At 36.5% G+C, this 17,136-nt stretch overlaps 1 long non-coding RNA gene and 1 pseudogene across 1 annotated transcript; one reads left to right on the top strand and one right to left on the bottom strand.

The window, feature by feature from the left end:
• The first annotated feature begins 3,004 nt into the window (after positions 1 to 3,004).
• Positions 3,005 to 11,766, top strand: LOC123701340. The gene is made up of 2 exons (XR_006752722.1): positions 3,005 to 3,595; positions 10,994 to 11,766. It is a non-coding gene; the product is annotated as an uncharacterized LOC123701340 (long non-coding RNA).
• LOC123701334 lies at positions 8,226 to 8,992 on the bottom strand (annotated as a pseudogene).
• Positions 11,767 to 17,136: the final 5,370 nt, after the last annotated feature.

Raw genomic sequence — 17,136 nt, 5'->3', positions numbered from 1 at the left:
GGTGTCTGTGTCTGTGTCGGTGTCGGTGTCTGTGTCTGTGTCGGTGTCTGTGTCTGTGTCGGTGTCGGTGTCTGTGTCTGTGTCTGTGTCTGTGTCGGTGTCTGTGTCTGTGTTGGTGTCGGTGTCTGTGTCTGTGTCGGTGTCTGTGTCGGTGTCTGTGTCGGTGTCGGTGTCGGTGTCTGTGTCTGAGTCTATGTCAGCGTCTGTGTCTGTGTCGGTGTCTGTGTCTGTGTCTGTGTCGGTGTCGGTGTCTGTGTCTGTGTTGGTGTCTGTGTCTGTGTCGGTGTCTGTGTCGGTGCCTGTGTCGGTGTCTGTGTCGGTGTCAGTGTCTGTGTCTGTGTCTGTGTCAGTGTCTGAGTCTGTGTCTGTGTCTGAGTCTGTGTCTGAGTCTGTGTCTGTGTCTGTGTCGGTGTCTGTGTCTGTGCCTGTGTTGGTGTCGGTGTCTGTGTCTGTGTTTGTGTCTGAGTCTGTGTCGGTGTCTGTGTCTGTGTCTGTGCCTGTGTCGGTGTCGGTGTCTGTGTCGGTGTCTGTGTCTGTGTCTGTGTCTGTGTCTGTGTCGGTGTCGGTGTCGGTGTCGGTGTCGGTGTCTGTGTCTGTGTCTGAGTCTGTGTCTGTGTCTGAGTCTGAGTCTGTGTCTGTGTCTGTGTCTGAGTCTGTGTCTGAGTCTGTGTCTGAGTCTGTGTCTGAGTCTGTGTCTGTGTCGGTGTCTGTGTCTGTGTCGGTGTCGGTGTCGGTGTCTGTGTCGGTGTCGGTGTCTGTGTCGGTGTCTGTGTCTGTGTCTGTGTCTGTGTCTGAGTCTGTGTCTGTGTTTGTGTCTGAGTCTGTGTCTGTGTCTGAGTCAGTGTCAGTGTCTGTGTCTGTGTCTGTGTCTGTGTCTGTGTCTGTGTCTGAGTCTGTGTCTGTGTCGGTGTCTGTGTCGGTGTCGGTGTCGGTGTCGGTGTCTGTGTCGGTGTCGGTGTCTGTGTCTGTGTCTGTCTCGGTGTCTGTGTCTGTGTCTGAGTCTGTGTCTGTGTCGGTGTCGGTGTCGGTGTCTGTATCTGTTTCTGTGTCTGTGTCTGTGTCTGTGTCTGTGTCGGTGTCTGTGTCTGAGTCTGTGTCAGCGTCTGTGTCTGTGTCGGTGTCTGTGTCTGTGTTGGTGTCGGTGTGTGTGTCTGTGTCTGTGTCAGCGTCTGAGTCTGTGTCTGTGTCGGTGTCTGTGTCTGTGTCAGTGTCAGTGTCTGTGTCTGTGTCGGTGTCTGTGTCTTTGTCTGTATCTGTTTCTGTGTCTGTGTCAGTGTCTGTGTCTGTGTCGGTGTCTGTGTCTGAGTCTGTGTCAGCGTCTGTGTCTGTGTCGGTGTCTGTGTCTGTGTTGGTGTCGGTGTGTGTGTCTGTGTCTGAGTCTGTGTCTGTGTCTGTGTCTGAGTCTGTGTCTGTGTCTGTGTCAGCGTCTGAGTCTGTGTCTGTGTCGGTGTCTGTGTCTGTGTCAGTGTCAGTGTCAGTGTCTGTGTCAGTGTCTGTGTCTGTCTGTGTCGGTGTCTGTGTCGGTGTCGGTGTCAGCGTCTGAGTCTGTGTCTGTGTCGGTGTCTGTGTCTGTGTCAGTGTCAGTGTCTGTGTCTGTCTGTGTCGGTGTCTGTGTCTGTGTCTGTGTCTGTCTGTGTCGGTGTCTGTGTCTGTGTCAGTGTCTGTGTCGGTGTCTGTGTCTGTGTCGGTGTCTGTGTCGGTGTCTGTGTCTGTGTCTGTGTCTGTGTCTGTCTGTGTGTGAGCTAGAGACTGTGAGTGTCTGTGTGTGTCTGTGTCAGTGTCTGTGTCTGTCTGTGTCGGTGTCTGTGTCTGTGTCTGTGTCGGTGTCTGTGTCTGTGTCGGTGTCTGTGTCTTTGTCTGTATCTGTTTCTGTGTCTGTGTCTGTGTCTGTGTGTGAGCTAGAGACTGTGAGTGTCTGTGTCTGTCTGTGTCGGTGTCTGTGTCTGTCTGTGTCGGTGTCTGTGTCTGTGTCTGTGTCGGTGTCTGTGTCTGTGTCTGTGTCGGTGTCTGTGTCTTTGTCTGTATCTGTTTCTGTGTCTGTGTCTGTGTCTGTGTGTGAGCTAGAGACTGTGAGTGTCTGTGTGTGTGTCTTACACACTGACACAGACACACACAGACACTCACAGTCTCTAGCTTACATACAAAATTTCAGCTTTCTAGGACATTAGGAAATACCTTAAGAATTTTGATGATCATCAGTGAGTCAGTGACGAAATTAGCGTTTTTTAGATATAAATAAAATCTGAAATATAAAAGCTAATTGTAATTAAAACTTAATATGTTCATTAAGTCCGCTATTGACAATATATCCCGAAAATTTTGTTGATCTAGCATAATCCAAACCCAAGTTATGAGGGTTCAAAAAAACGTCGAAGCGCTTCGAGAAAAGATAGGTAGTGCCCGTGCGCTTCGCTTTCTTCTTTGGCTAGTCTTGGCGGGGGCACTACCGTGCCCCCAGATATAGAATGACTACAGTACCATACCACCAAAGACGTTATACAGTTAGGTTTGTAGTTTATGTGTATGTAAAAATGTATTGGTATGATTTGAATTGCAAGTCTTTGAGTACCACCTCCAAACCATCTCGCATATTATATGGCTGGTGATTGCGATCATAATATGAATTTGCCAGTCAGTTAAATCCTGGGCGTAAACTGTCGTACTACGTATATACAATTTAACCTATGGCAAAATTCAGAACTAATGCCATCATCTGGTACAACGTAATTTGATCGTTGAATTTTGCCTGTTTACAATAATTTTACTTGTCTCATTTCAATAATTGAAACTACCTGTATACATTCATAATAACACAATCATAACATCATTGCTCATGCGCTACCAAAAAAAGAGTAGTTTTATGAAGATCAACTGAACTGCCTCCGTGATCACAGCCACAGAAAAAGTAATTACCTCTGACAGGTGTTTAGTCTATGCCTGACGGCTGACATTGTCAATTGTCAAATGTCAAGTGTCAACTGTCAACCATAAGGTGCATTGTGCAAGATGGCGCATTGGCCATTGATATTTTGATCATTGATGCTCGTATTAATAGGCCAAATGCCAATATTTAATATTAATTGTTTAATGTAATTGCTCCATCTCAGTTGTGAATTTTATTGTGTTGAATGTGACTATAAGTGATATTAATTGAAGACTGAAGTTGTTTTTATTTGATGAGTATTTTTACATATTATATGTAAAATGTTCTGCGATACAATGTTCTTCCATTAAAAATGGAAATTGTAGATATACCAAAGATACTCCTTCCGTACCTTTTTGTATTAAGTTTGATAATTTACATATTTTATCTTGATTTAGAGGGGCTAGTGACTCGTATGATTGCATTTTTCCTACTTTTTGTAGTAATGTACGTTGCTAAATTATTAAGCATTGTGAGGTATGACTAAGGGTCTTCCACAATTGACATTTGTTTTCTATTTAATAGCATGCTTATCATAGCATGGTCATGTAAATTCTTCCAAATACAACTCTTCCATGTTAGTACATGTTACCTAGTGGTAATCCTATATCTTTTTACTTTCTGAAACAGGAAACTGCTTCAAGTCTCTTTATGGAGAACTAAATTTATAAGGTTAGTTATTTTCTAACAAAAATAATATGGTCATGTTCTCGCACACCCACAACAATCCCTTTTTTGCATGAAAGAGAGTAGCTATGTACTTTTATATTTATTCAAAATATATATTTGATGTATTTATTTAAATATATTTGATTTCAATTGAGTAGTCCATTTGCAAAATGCGCTAAACGGATTGACTTATTATGCAGGAAATTAATTAAAACATATATCTTTAAAAGTCAATTATGAAAATAAAGTTTTATTACATTAATTGAAATTAGTATTATTAAGAATTTATATTATTAAAATAAAATAATCTCGGTATAGTTAATCTTCCAATTTCTGAATAATAAAATTGAACATAGGAAGTTCTGCAAAAGTGTTCTTAACATAGACATGTTTGCCTTTTGGCACACTTTCTTTAATTTGATTGAGCGTTTAACCTCAACAGTTACTTCGTACTTTGGAATATAATAAGATATTGTTTGATTTTTCTTCTTGCCTGCTTTTTTTGGAGTTTGAGCTGTGCAGTACTTCAATAAAAATGTATCTTGAGTAATTTTGTTTGAATCTTCAATTTCACATAAAAATTTCTGTGAAACTTACTATAGTCTTGAATCATCAACTCGTTCCATTTATAACCCTCTTTAAGATTTCTATGCAAGCTATGGTATATTTGGTGGTCCATGCATTGGTGCAACAAAATGAGACAAACTTGTACAAACATAGACATCTATGATTTTCAAGGAATATTTTGTGAAATAACAAAACATAAAATTGTAACTTACCTTTTTGATTTTTCAACTTCTCTCATGAAAATATCGGATATATTCTTACTCCCTCTTCTATTAGTTGCAAGAATAACTTCGTTTTCTTGTAATTCCATTGCCACAACACAAAATTTGTGTTTTTTTAACTTAGCGTGGTATGCAAGTGTACTACTCAATTATAGACAGTTGTTCACTAGGTATTGAAAGATTATTTGTAGAATAATATTGTGTTATGTGCATACAAAAAAAATTACTTTATTACTTATGTAAAGTTGTGTTTTGTGTTTAGTAGTTTTGTTTATGGCTTATGGCTTAAATTCAGTCTGACATAACGTAATCTCTGTTGTGATCATCAATATTTTACTGCCATCAATATAATGATTATTAGTATTATTGTGACAGTAGTTAATGGCTGTCCATAGTTGGAATAGATTGTATATGCTCCTTTATTTCGGATTTAATAATATTCGATATTTTGGCATGATTTCCATACTTTAAAAGTGCACTGTTATGACACAAGAAACAAAAATAAAATTGAATTCCTAATTTTTTACTGGAATTTAAAAAACAACATTATTGTTGGGTACTATTAAATTGTATGCAAAATCTCTGAAGATATTTTACAGATAGTTAGTTGTTCTACACACTAATAGAAAGTTACAAGAAATGAGGCATAAATACAAGAAGGAAGATCGACCGAGTTGAAAGACATCGATGTGACTGAATTACGTACGCTCATAAGATGCTTGCTTTTTACTGCTATTTTCAAAAGCAATAATGAAGATACTGCCTCTTTATTTAAGACAGATGGAAAAGGCAGGGAAATATTTCGATGCATATTTTCGCAAAAACGTTTTCTTCGATGATCCCAGTACTAGAGAAGAAAAAAAGAAGAATGATCCGGCTATACATATATCCGAGTTGTATGATATTTTCATCTCAAACTGCCAAAAATACTATACACCTGGTTCATATATGTGTATAGACGAAATGCTTGTTAGATGCCGTTGTCGTTGCAAATTTCTCATGTATATGCCGAAGAAACCGGGCAAATACGGTGTGAAGCTGATGTGCATGACTGACGCTTTGACCAATTATCTCTACAGTGCTTATATATACTGTGGAAAAGATACTGATGGACAGGGATTGACGCATGAAGAAAAGGAGTACTCAAAGCCTACACAGAGCATTTTACGGCTAACAAATTCAAAAATCCAACCGAAATGTAACCGGAGACAATTGGTTTACATCAATCGAAGCAATGAAGCTTTTGAAGGAAAAGGGTCTTACTTATGTGGGTACTATGAACAAGAATAAAAGAGAGATCCCTCCTTAATTCAACCCTAAAAGAACGAGACCAGTCGGACAAACTCTTTATGGCTTTACAAAGGAAATAACTATGGTTTCTTATGTACCGAAAAGTAATAAAGCAGTTGTTCTTGTATCGTCAATGCACCATGACAAGTGTAATGATCAAGAAGGAGAAAAACCAGAGATAATATTGTTTTATAATAACACAAAAAATGGTGTATTCGAAGAACAAAGAGATGGCCACTTGTTCTATTTTATCGGTTGATCGATATTTGTGCAATAAATTCATACGTACTGTACAAGTGCCAGAACCCTCAAAATGCAAGAAGTGTTGACAGATACACATTTCTGAGTACGGTAGCCGACCAAATTTGCAAGCCCCACATGTTGCGCCGGTATAACAACCCAAGAATTTAAGGGCAGGTCCAATTTTCAAAATTTTTGAGTATTAAGAAAAAAGTTTTTTAAAAAGTAACTGTTAAAGATATGTATAAGAACTATATTACTAAATATTATATACACATATTCCAATATTTAGCCATGATTTTTAGAATAAATAACTAAGTTTTAGAGTTATTACGATTTTTTAAAGTTGGGATCTGCTTCCGATTTGCACCAAAATTCAAGAAAAATTCTCTCATATTTTATTCTACTGATAATAAAACTCAAAATATCATATATTCTTCTCTTCTCTTATACAGCTAAACTTAAGATATATTGAGGCAAAATTATTATCACATTCTGGTTCACTTATAGTGAACAAAATAACTACAACAAATTATTATTGAATTAGCAAAAATAAGAAAAAATAGACTTATTCAAAGACCTAAACACAATTATGTATTTATAACATGACATAATGCTTAATATACTTATATATTTATTTTTATTTTGTTAATAGTAAGCAAAAATTAAAAGATAACTAGAAAAAAATTTGAAAAGCGAATAATCACAGAACAAAAGATAATTAAATACGTCACTAATGTGAAACTTACGCTGAGTTGCATGGACCTGTAACATTGGAGTTGCAATGCAAGCACAGCTGCGTTTAGCAAATAGTAATATGAAATTATTAGTAAGATTTTACTTGTTACAACAATTCAAAGATTTATGACATTTGGAATTACAAAGCAAACCGTGCTTTTTACAAGCACACTTATTTGAGGAACATTGTTTGCTTGATTTCTTGCAATGACATTGCTTATACCCTTGTCCGCCGAATGGTGATAGTTGTACGTGTTGTAGATAAGTTACATTTAACATTAGAAGAACTACTACCTTCTCTAACTTCAGACACTCCACATGCGCCGTGAATCACTTGTTGGCATTTTGATCATTTGATTGAATCGGATGTGGTAATTTGGCAAATACAACATTTAACTTCAGTAGCAACAATATTATTGGAATGTTGTTGTTGTACATTTGTGTGGGAATTTGTGTCATTTATAGCGATATTTGGATGGATTTTCGCGAAGATTCGAATTATCAAATTATCCTACGACATATACAAAAATTATATGCCCAAAGTGGACGTTAATAAAATGCTTCTCCTGCTGGTATTTTAGGTAACGGCTTATTCTGCTGAAAATCAAAAGTTAATACCTCGCACTCGTCATAAGTAATAGCAAGTTTACTCTTTTCTTTCAAATCAACAAAAAATGTGTCGGCTTTTGCTTGGTGTAGGCTTTTTTCTTACTGTATTTGTTTGGTTTCATCGCTGTCCAATGTCTTATCTTTCAATTTGTTATCCAGAACGTCACATTTCTTGCATGTATCTGAGCGAGGTGACCCAAAGCTGTATTTAAAATTTTGTTTAACCCTTAAATGCATGATATTTTAAATTTTTGTAAAAAAAAAAAAAATATATATTATGAAATGAGGGGTCTAAAATACGGGAAAAATATTTAAAAAATCATTGAAATATTCAAACTATATTTATTATTGAAAATAGGTTGTTATCATTTTTGATAAATATATGTGCTTACTGCATAATTATGCAGTAAGCACATAAAAAAGATATAATTAAATTGTATGGAAAACCCTGAAACAGTTATTTATTATTGCGGTTATCACAGAGTGATATATTGCATTTCTCACACATGACTGACGTGAGTTTTTTGCAATGAGCATATTTACACTGGTTCCTTTTGGAACCATAAGATTTTTCATGCCCAACACCGACAAAACGTACATCGTCAGGCGGTAACGTTTGGGCACCCAGCTTTGGTCTCTTCTGCTTTGCAGGAACTTCTGATTTATTGAGACTTGGGCGGCCTCTTTTATTTTGTGATGTGGTGCTGCCCTATTTACACAAAGTTTCCGCTAGTTCCGTCCTGTAATCAGCCAGTTTCAAAATATTCTTAGGATTTGTGTCATTCTTCAGCAAAGTTTTTTTGTACAAAATCCAGCTGTTGATTACTGCCAAATCCAACATGTGATAAAAGAGTCTATGAGTCCATTTTTTGGATTTCATTCTAATTCTATATCTACCCAAATAACTATCCATTGTGTCAACGCCACCATCCTTTTGTCATTTGGCTTGTGTGCACCAAATAAGTAATAGTAAGAACAGTCACGTCCCTTGTATCGAACCACTTAATAGCAGTAATTGGCTTTGCTAGTCTCAAATGTTTCGGTTGATTTTTTTTCATCATGTCCGGAAGATCGCTTCTATTCGATCTTACAATTCCAACAGCAAAAACTTTTTTTTTTCATATAAGTTTATATCATCCTTGTATTTATTGTAATGACGTGACTCGGTCCTCATTAATTGATTTTCCGCCGTGAGTCGATTGGCACCAGGACTGGATCCGCCTTCTACTAAAGCGGCATCTCTTTCCGCAGCTTCCATATATGCCGGTGTGTATGCCTTGCTAAAGTCGAAGTTACTTTCAGCAAATAAACGTTGGCAGATAACCTCACTGGCTAATCCACACACTAATCAATCTCTCAACTTTCCTTCAACCGCGTGGCATATTCGCATGTTTTCGACATTTTATTTAACCGCAACGTACTCAGAAATGGTTTCATTGTCTGTTTGTTTCCGTTGGTGAAACTTGTATCTTTCCGCGAGTTCGCTTGGCTTAGGTTGCAAATGGCGCGTCATGATTTCTGATATTTCGCGGAACTTTTTATCCTTCGGTCTGACCGGTGTACATAAATTGACCAGTAATTCATAACTTTCCGTGCCCATAATCGTAATTAAGGTACTGGGCACTTGCAAATCTTCTGATATCTTATTTACGATGAAATATTGCTCCAAACGTTCCACGTACAAATCCCAGTCATCTTGATGAATATTGAATTCTACTATCTTACCCATTGACATATTGTAAATTGTTATGTATACCACTTTTCTTATAATTATCGCGTAATGTCGTTTGATCCTCGTCGCCAATGTGATATTTTCGGGAATTGTAATAAAAATAACTGTTCGGTGCCACGTTTATTTCCAAAAATGAACGAGACAACAAAAGCGCACGTACATATGGAAAATGTTTCATTTATAGTGCAAGTTACAAATACAGATTATACAGATTATGCATACCTCCCATAAACAAGTTATCATTTGTGGTATAGGTGTGTTCACAGAACAGTAAAAACTAATAGAAGTGCTATAATGTCATAATTAGTATGAAAACCAGTGTCGCCAAACCCACACATTTAAATCGATAGTTATACAGTACACTACAAGTAAACTATGCCTTTGATTGGACAGCTTAATTTGAGTAAAAACTGACTTAGGTTATAAATTCAGCATTTCAATATGTACCCTAACGCACCCTGTTACGGTTTATTTTAATATATTATTTTCTAGGCATATTAGCTGTTTTGTTTCTCTTTGCTCAGAAATTCGAAATTCGAAAACATTCAGCTACTCCACAACAGAGGGCGTTAGTTTTCGATACATATAACTTTGAACCTCAACACATAAAGATAAGGTTGAAATTTGTATCACTCTACATTAATGACATTAACTTGATGCTATGCTCTAAGGGATGTCAGCCTTGTTATCGATAATTCACAAATAAATATTTTTTTGTGCATTTTTTTTTGCTTTCTATTATATGAGTATAGTATAATGTGTCACATTTTGGAGTATGTTTATTACTACTAAGTACGTCTTTTCATATTATTATATTTTAATAAAAAACGGAATAGAATAGTATAAATCTATATTTACAAAATACAAACAGAAATTATGCATTATTTTAAATCTTGGAACTGCCGTAGGTTTGATGTATCGGTGGCCTTTGTTAGACTGCTTAGTGCTGTACGGCATCCAGTTAACTCGTCACGTTGCATTTATCCATTTCTCTTTTAAATTAGCCTCTTTGGAAAATCTATAAATAAATAGGACTAATGAAAGCTAAGGAAAAATAAAATAAAATATAATATTTTATAGTGATTGTCTTTTCTAAAGTATCGATACTGTCGATATGCGCCACATGCATCACTAATCCGACATTCGTTTGTTTATTGCAATAATATTCCAGAAAGTCTTGTTTGCTGTTCAATCAATATTAGTACTAATTTCTTATGGATTAAGGTTCATTTTGACTTAATATTTTTATAAATTTTTGACAAATTACGACAAGCGAAGTTATAACATAAAATATATTTAAAATAAATTAAAATAAGACTTACCGATGGTATGAAATGCCTCCATTGCTGATATTATTGTGTCTGCTATCATTTTTGGTCTCTAATACAAAACAACACGTCCTTATTAATGAATAAATATGGAAAAAAGGTTTGACAGCTGACAACCGACTCGAATATTTTTCTGCGCACAACTGAGAGCAAGTTAGGTGATCTTACCTTACTAGTGACACGTGGGCCACGCCCACATCACACTTCTATTAGTTTTTACTGTTCTGTGGGTGTGTTGGATGATATGGGATGTTGTCAATTACCAATACACTATTAAGAGGCAAGCTGGGAATCAATTGATTGCGTAGCCAAGTTTGATACCGTTCCGCGTTTATTTCTTTATGATAGTCACCTTCTCAGTCGACACATTTATGTAATGTTAGAGTCCTTGTGACGAAGCCTTTTTCAGTGCCTGCGTGTACAATAATTTTTCGTTCTGCTTTGGAATGGATTGTTTGCTGCTATCTTACCAAGTATTACCAAGTATTACACTTAGTATGTGATGTATGCACGCATAACTCGTCCATAAACGCTATATTTCTACAATAATTCTTCAGTTGTTGTATTTCCCTGAGCTTTATAAAAATCTGCCGGATTTAGATAAATTTGGTCTGTGGTAATAATACATACCTTCTACAAAACCACAATAAACAAATTTTTATTTTATTTTTTGCAGGTACTTTCCCGTTGTATGTTTTTTAAATCACTTTCATATTAATGATGAGAGGAAAGACCATAGTTCAGAAGCTTGTACATGTAAAATTCTGATGATGGCTTAGCGTTTCTACACACTGGAATTTTCCACAATGCGTCGGAAGTCCTGACGGGAAACATAAGAATTACAGCATCCCTTTATTCTGGATCGAGCTGAATAAACCATAAGGGATACTTTTTGATTGTATAGTATAGCTTTCGAAGATACTGATACATTACTTTGACTGTACTGGATGTTGGGGAATATGCTCGAAATAGGACATGCACTTGCCATATTATTACTTTGTTGTGAACAAAACGTTTTCCCTCAAATAAAATATAATAAAGCTCTATGCAATGAGTCAGCAAACAAATAATTACTATCATTTCTATTATTCAGACTTTCGAAGGGACGTAAATCTGTAGAATGTCACTAGAATGACACGACCAAAATTTGAGAGTTTGAAGAGTTTCACGAGCAAACCAATCAATTGCGAGCCGTCTAAAGATGATTTGCGAGCAATGTGTTTATTAAATATTGTTATATGAAGGATAGTTTTCATTACTACAGTTTAAAAATAATTTATTTGGCATGAACCGGGAAGGAGAAGGGAACATTTATATACAAGAATTATCGGAGAATATCTTACTAAATACTTTGACAATCGGGGCCCCATATTAAAATTGATTTTCTGCTTAAATTGTTTCAAAACCTTTTTGTAATAAATTTTTTCCAATAAAGAAGTCTAAGATTCATTTACTTTGTTTCACTTGATTTTATTTACAGACGGACCCATTACATATTATAATCTTTTTAATCAATCTATATATACTATGAGGCTATTGAAAGTACCTTTAAGAAGAAAAAAAAAAAAAAAATAAGTAGAAAACTAATATATCAATAAAATGACTGATCACACTGTTTTTTGCGTGTGATTTTATGGATGCTTCCTTTATCCTTTATTTGAAATGAAAAGAAAAACTGCACTGCAGTTGTAAAAAAATATATATTCGAATGCTACATTGCGTTACATGATTAAGCAGATTTATAATAAATACCTGAAATAACATCGATTTTTTTTATTCTTTGGTTCCTTAATATTTATACCTACTTCCGTGTCGCATTTCTTTTAACAAATTTAAAACCGACTTGTCTATAGCTTCTTTAGCCTCTTCATCATTCTGCTCCTCCGGTAATCTTGCCAACACTTCATTAGGATTTAATGGACTGATATACCTAATAAAGGAACATTCATATAATTATAATTTATTTCAGGATAGGTACTTTAATTTATTACAGAAAACATTGTAAAATGAATTATCTGTATTCACTATATTGCTTACCAGTCTTACGAAATCCTGCCCTAATATTATTTTCCGAATTTATATTAATTTGATCCATGAGCAGCTTTAATATCCTTGGGAAGCAACCTTTTGGTACACATGGTAGAGGACGACCGTCTGTTTTCTTCCATTTTTGAAGTATTTGACGCCAGGCTACTTTCATCGGTCGGAAAAACGCCACATCCAGCGGCTGTGTGAGATGTGTTGAATTTGCCGGTAAAAAGACGAAATGAATGTCAAAATTCTTACCTATCTATTAGTTCTATCCATAAGTGAGACGATAGGTTATCGCCTGTCAGATATTTTTCCCTTGCTTATTTAAAAAAAATGGAATGACCACTTCCTTGACCCAGTCTACTAAGTTATTTAGCCGATCGCTGTAAGTAAGTACAATTCGTCAACATATACGACGATCTAAGAAGATAGCCGGATACATACGTTTTTTCGACTGGTCCACCAACTTTCGACTGGTCCACCAACTCAAAGTCACTCAGCGGGCTATGGAAAGAGCTATGCTCGGTATTTCTCTAAGGGATAAAATCCGGAACGAAGTCATTCGACTGAGAACTAAGGTTATCGACATAGCTCACCGGATTAGTAAGCTGAAGTGGCAGTGGGCTGGTCATATTTGCCGCAGAACGGACAACCGCTGGGGCACCCGTGTTGTAGAGTGGAGACCGCGTCTGGGCAAACGTAGTGTAGGACGCCCCATGACACGATGGAGCGATGACTTACGTAGGATAGCAGGCAAAAACTGGCGGCAGGAAACTAACCATAGGGCTAAGTGGCGTGCCATGGGTGAGACCTACGTCCAACAGTGGACGAACACAGGTTGAAAGAGAGAGGATGTCCGTGAGGTCCTTTGATGAGTTAGTGACTTTGTGTAAAATTGATTTGTAAGCAAGACACAATATTATTAAGAAAAAATAAATCAGTCCTGAAGAAAAGTTGTTCGTAACAGTAATAAGTATAAGGTAAGTTAAAACAAATTATGAATTAAAAAAAAAATTGAAGTAAATTTTATTGAAAAATGAAGACAAACAAACACGTTTAAGTGCTATATAGATCCATAAGTGGTTCTGAGTCCTGTGAATCATGGGTGTCGCTCGGAGAACTTGCATATATCATTGTATTCATACAGTTATATGGAAAATTAGGACTACTTGTAATAGGTTCATTCTGATAATTCGTGTTTGTCCTATAACTCGGTCCAGGATATTCAGTAGCAATAACTTGCCGATGCGTCGCATAACCAGGATGATAGACAGTTCTCATGATTCACCGTCCTGCCATCTGGATTAATTTCTGAAGAATTCCGACATCTTTATTTTGGTAGCCATTTTAACTTGAGGAGATACATTTTTTAATGTGCTCAACAATGAAAGCAGAAATAGCCGATCTTCGTCAACTTCAGCTGTCTCGCGTAGTCTTTGCTCTGTTGTGTCACGGCGTCTTTGCTCTATTGAATTACTTAATGCTTGAACAAAGGGATCATCGTCTACTGTAAGTTTAAGTTTATTACGTGTGGAACTTTTTGTTTGGGTAGCTCGTCTACTTTTTTCTACGATTATTTTTTACCTAAACAAAATAAGACATCCCACCAAAAACATTTTCATGTAAAATGTTGCCAAGACTAGCCCATATGACTCGCACTGTCAAAAAGTTATCAGATCTCATGTAGAGCCAAGCTTCTAACACTACACGCCCTAACTCTACAAGGCCTAACTTCACAAACTCTACACCTTAGTCAAAATATGTGGCTTGGCCATTTCGCTACATTTACATCGGCGTAAGGTGAAAAATTAATTCACTGTTCATTACTTTTGTGTTATACAATAGCTCTTGTAGTAACGAACGGCCAAGCCACATATTTTGACTAAGGTGTAGAGTTTGTAAAGTTAGGCCTTGTAGAGTTAGGGCGTGTAGTGTTAGAAGCTTGGCTCTACATGAGATCTGATAACTTTTTGACAGTGCGAGTCATATGGGCTAGTCTTGGCAACATTTTACATGAAAATGTTTTTGGTGGGATTTCATTTATTTTTGTAAGTTGTTTGTAACAAAATTTTATATGTCGATTAATTTTTTTTTTAACAAGGAGTACCTATACATATATATATCTAGGGGAACCAAGTTTTAGATTATTAGATTAGACCTATTAGACCGTCATCAAAATTTAATTTAAAATTACAGGTCTCATACAAACTCCCATCCCCTAATTTAAGGGGTTGGGGGATGAAAGTTACAAGTTTTATAATTTTTTTGTTGTTTGTGTACTAATACTAGCTCACATACAAAATTTCAGCTTTCTAGAACATTAGGAAATACCTTAAGAATTTTGATGATCATCAGTGAGTCAGTGACGAAATTAGCGTTTTTTAGATATAAATAAAATCTGAAGTATAAAAGCTAATGTAATTAAAACTTAATATGTTTAATAAGTCCGCTATTGACAATATATCCCGAAAATTTTGTTGATCTAGCATAATCCAAACCCAAGTTATGAGGGTTCAAAAAAACGTCGAAGCGCTTCGAGAAAAGGTAGGTAGTGCCCGTGCGCTTCGCTTGTTCGCTTGGCTCGTCTTGGCGGGGGCACTACCGTGCCCCCAGATACGAGAGGCATATATATAGTCTTATTAAACAGGAAGAAGGCGAAAACTTTAAGAAATATGTTATTAGACAACGAGATCAGGCATCTAAATGCAAGTTTGATAAAGGTTCAGTCTCCTGAAAAACAGTTTACAACTATATTAAGAGCCTGGTTCATTAAATTTTTGTAACATATAATGGTGCAAATAAATGATTTATTATTATTATTATAAACCGGAAGAACACATAATAGGTCAAGTAAAAGGAAGATGTCTCTCATCGGAGTTACGGAAAAAATTTTAACCATGGGAGACGATATTACACTAGTCAAGGTCATAACAATGGCAAACACTCAAGAAATTGTTAATCATCAGTTAGGATGCTACGAGCAAAACGAAAAAATAGAAAAGGATGAAATAAATGCTATAAAACTAAAGAGCAATAAGAGTTTGAAATGGAAGAGGCAAGAGAAACAAATTTATAAGTGGAAGTACTACACACCAAAATTCAAAATGTCCAGCAAAAGAGAAGTCCCTACATGTGGAAAATTTGATCATTTCCAGCGATGCTGCTGGACTAAATTCTATCAACAAAAACGGAAATGGGAACAAAACCATGACAAAGGAAATAATGGAAATAATAAAAAACAATGGAGAGAAACTACAATAAACCATATACGAAATAAGGAAACTCGATGCGTACTACTCGGTTACATTATCTCTGGACCTGGCGTCGATGACGTCACGTTGCAACGGCAACGAAATTGCTAACCGTACTGACGCGCCGGGGCGAGCGCGAGGTGGTGAAAGGGGAACGGGGAGGGGCTTCACATTCCAGCGAGGTCCAGAGATAATGTAACCGGGTAGTATTTAGTTTAAATGATGACGCTATTATAAAATGTGATGTAGGCGGTGTACATTTAGAAAAGAATCAGCAGTTAAAAAATTATTTTCACAACCCGAGTCAAACTGCTGATTCCTGGGAATACTTCAAGAAAAATAAGGTGAACTGCTACAAACGAGTGAAAAACCCGATTAAGTTTTTTTTGTCATATGGTAGTAAAATGAGAGAATCTTATGAAACAGATATTAAAGTCAATGGAAACATGAACCGAAGTACTATTAAGATACAGCAAAGCGACTAGGCTTTTTAAATTTAGGCGTAGACATTAAACAAGTCAATTCAGCTCAGGAAATTAACCCTTTAACGGGCAGAGTTTTTTTTGTTAGGTATCAATATTTTTGATATGGACCTTTTATATGTAGATGCTGCTCAATTTATTAAATTTACTATTTCTAGTATAAAATCAACAACCTTTTTGCATTAGGCAGTCTTTGAATTTGTCTTCAGAGTGGAATAAAAAAAGACCTGCTGTGTGAAGAATAGAAAAAATATTTGCATAGGCGACGATACATCGACTTCAGTGATAATTTCGGAGTAAGAATTAACTTGAAATTTTTAAATTCTTATGGTTGTCGAAATGTCTTGCGAAACATGTATGGGTTTGATTGTTCAACTCTCGTCCGGGTTGTATTTATTTCTCTACCTCTTGTTCTGGCACCGCCTTTTAATCGCACACCGTGCCAGTACAGTCACAAATTATGCCTTGCTTTTGTGGAGCAAATCTGCTCATCTACACATATGTATTGTTCTAGATCTAGAGGGATGCTCTGGCAGGTCTCATTTAGTATTTTGACGATTGGTCTAATCTTGAATATTCGGGCATGATCAGGGTGCTCTCGTGGAACATTTTTTGTGTTATCATTGAAATGAATGAATCGCCTGATTTTCTCAAACTTGTCGATTGCCATTGTTTCCTTTACTAAAGGTGTTCCTATACAAGCATGTCAATGTTTCGTAACCCTTAGAAAGATGTACCAACGACATGATATACTAGTCCAATGAATGGTTGAATATCGGTCTCTGTGACACGAAAACTCATGTTGGGATCTTTCTGGACTATGTAAAGATTTGTTTGGCGCAATAACTTCAATCAATTCTTTGGGAAATAGTTTCAAGAAGAATTGGATTGGTATTTCGAGGTCTAAAATCTCAGGCGTTTCATCACCGTTGCTCGTTTAATTCAATATTTTTCTTACTCGTACATTCTTTCTGGTTTGATGACGTGCTGATAGTCCTGGCAGAGTAGAAGCAACGGGAGAGGGTGATGGAAGCGAATTACTGCCACCGCGCTCC

This window comes from Colias croceus, chromosome 21 (assembly GCF_905220415.1).
Source record: "Colias croceus chromosome 21, ilColCroc2.1".
NCBI lineage: Eukaryota > Metazoa > Arthropoda > Insecta > Lepidoptera > Pieridae > Colias > Colias croceus.
The sequence above is the reverse complement of the archived record's forward strand: the minus strand, read 5'-3'. Positions and strand labels throughout refer to the sequence as shown.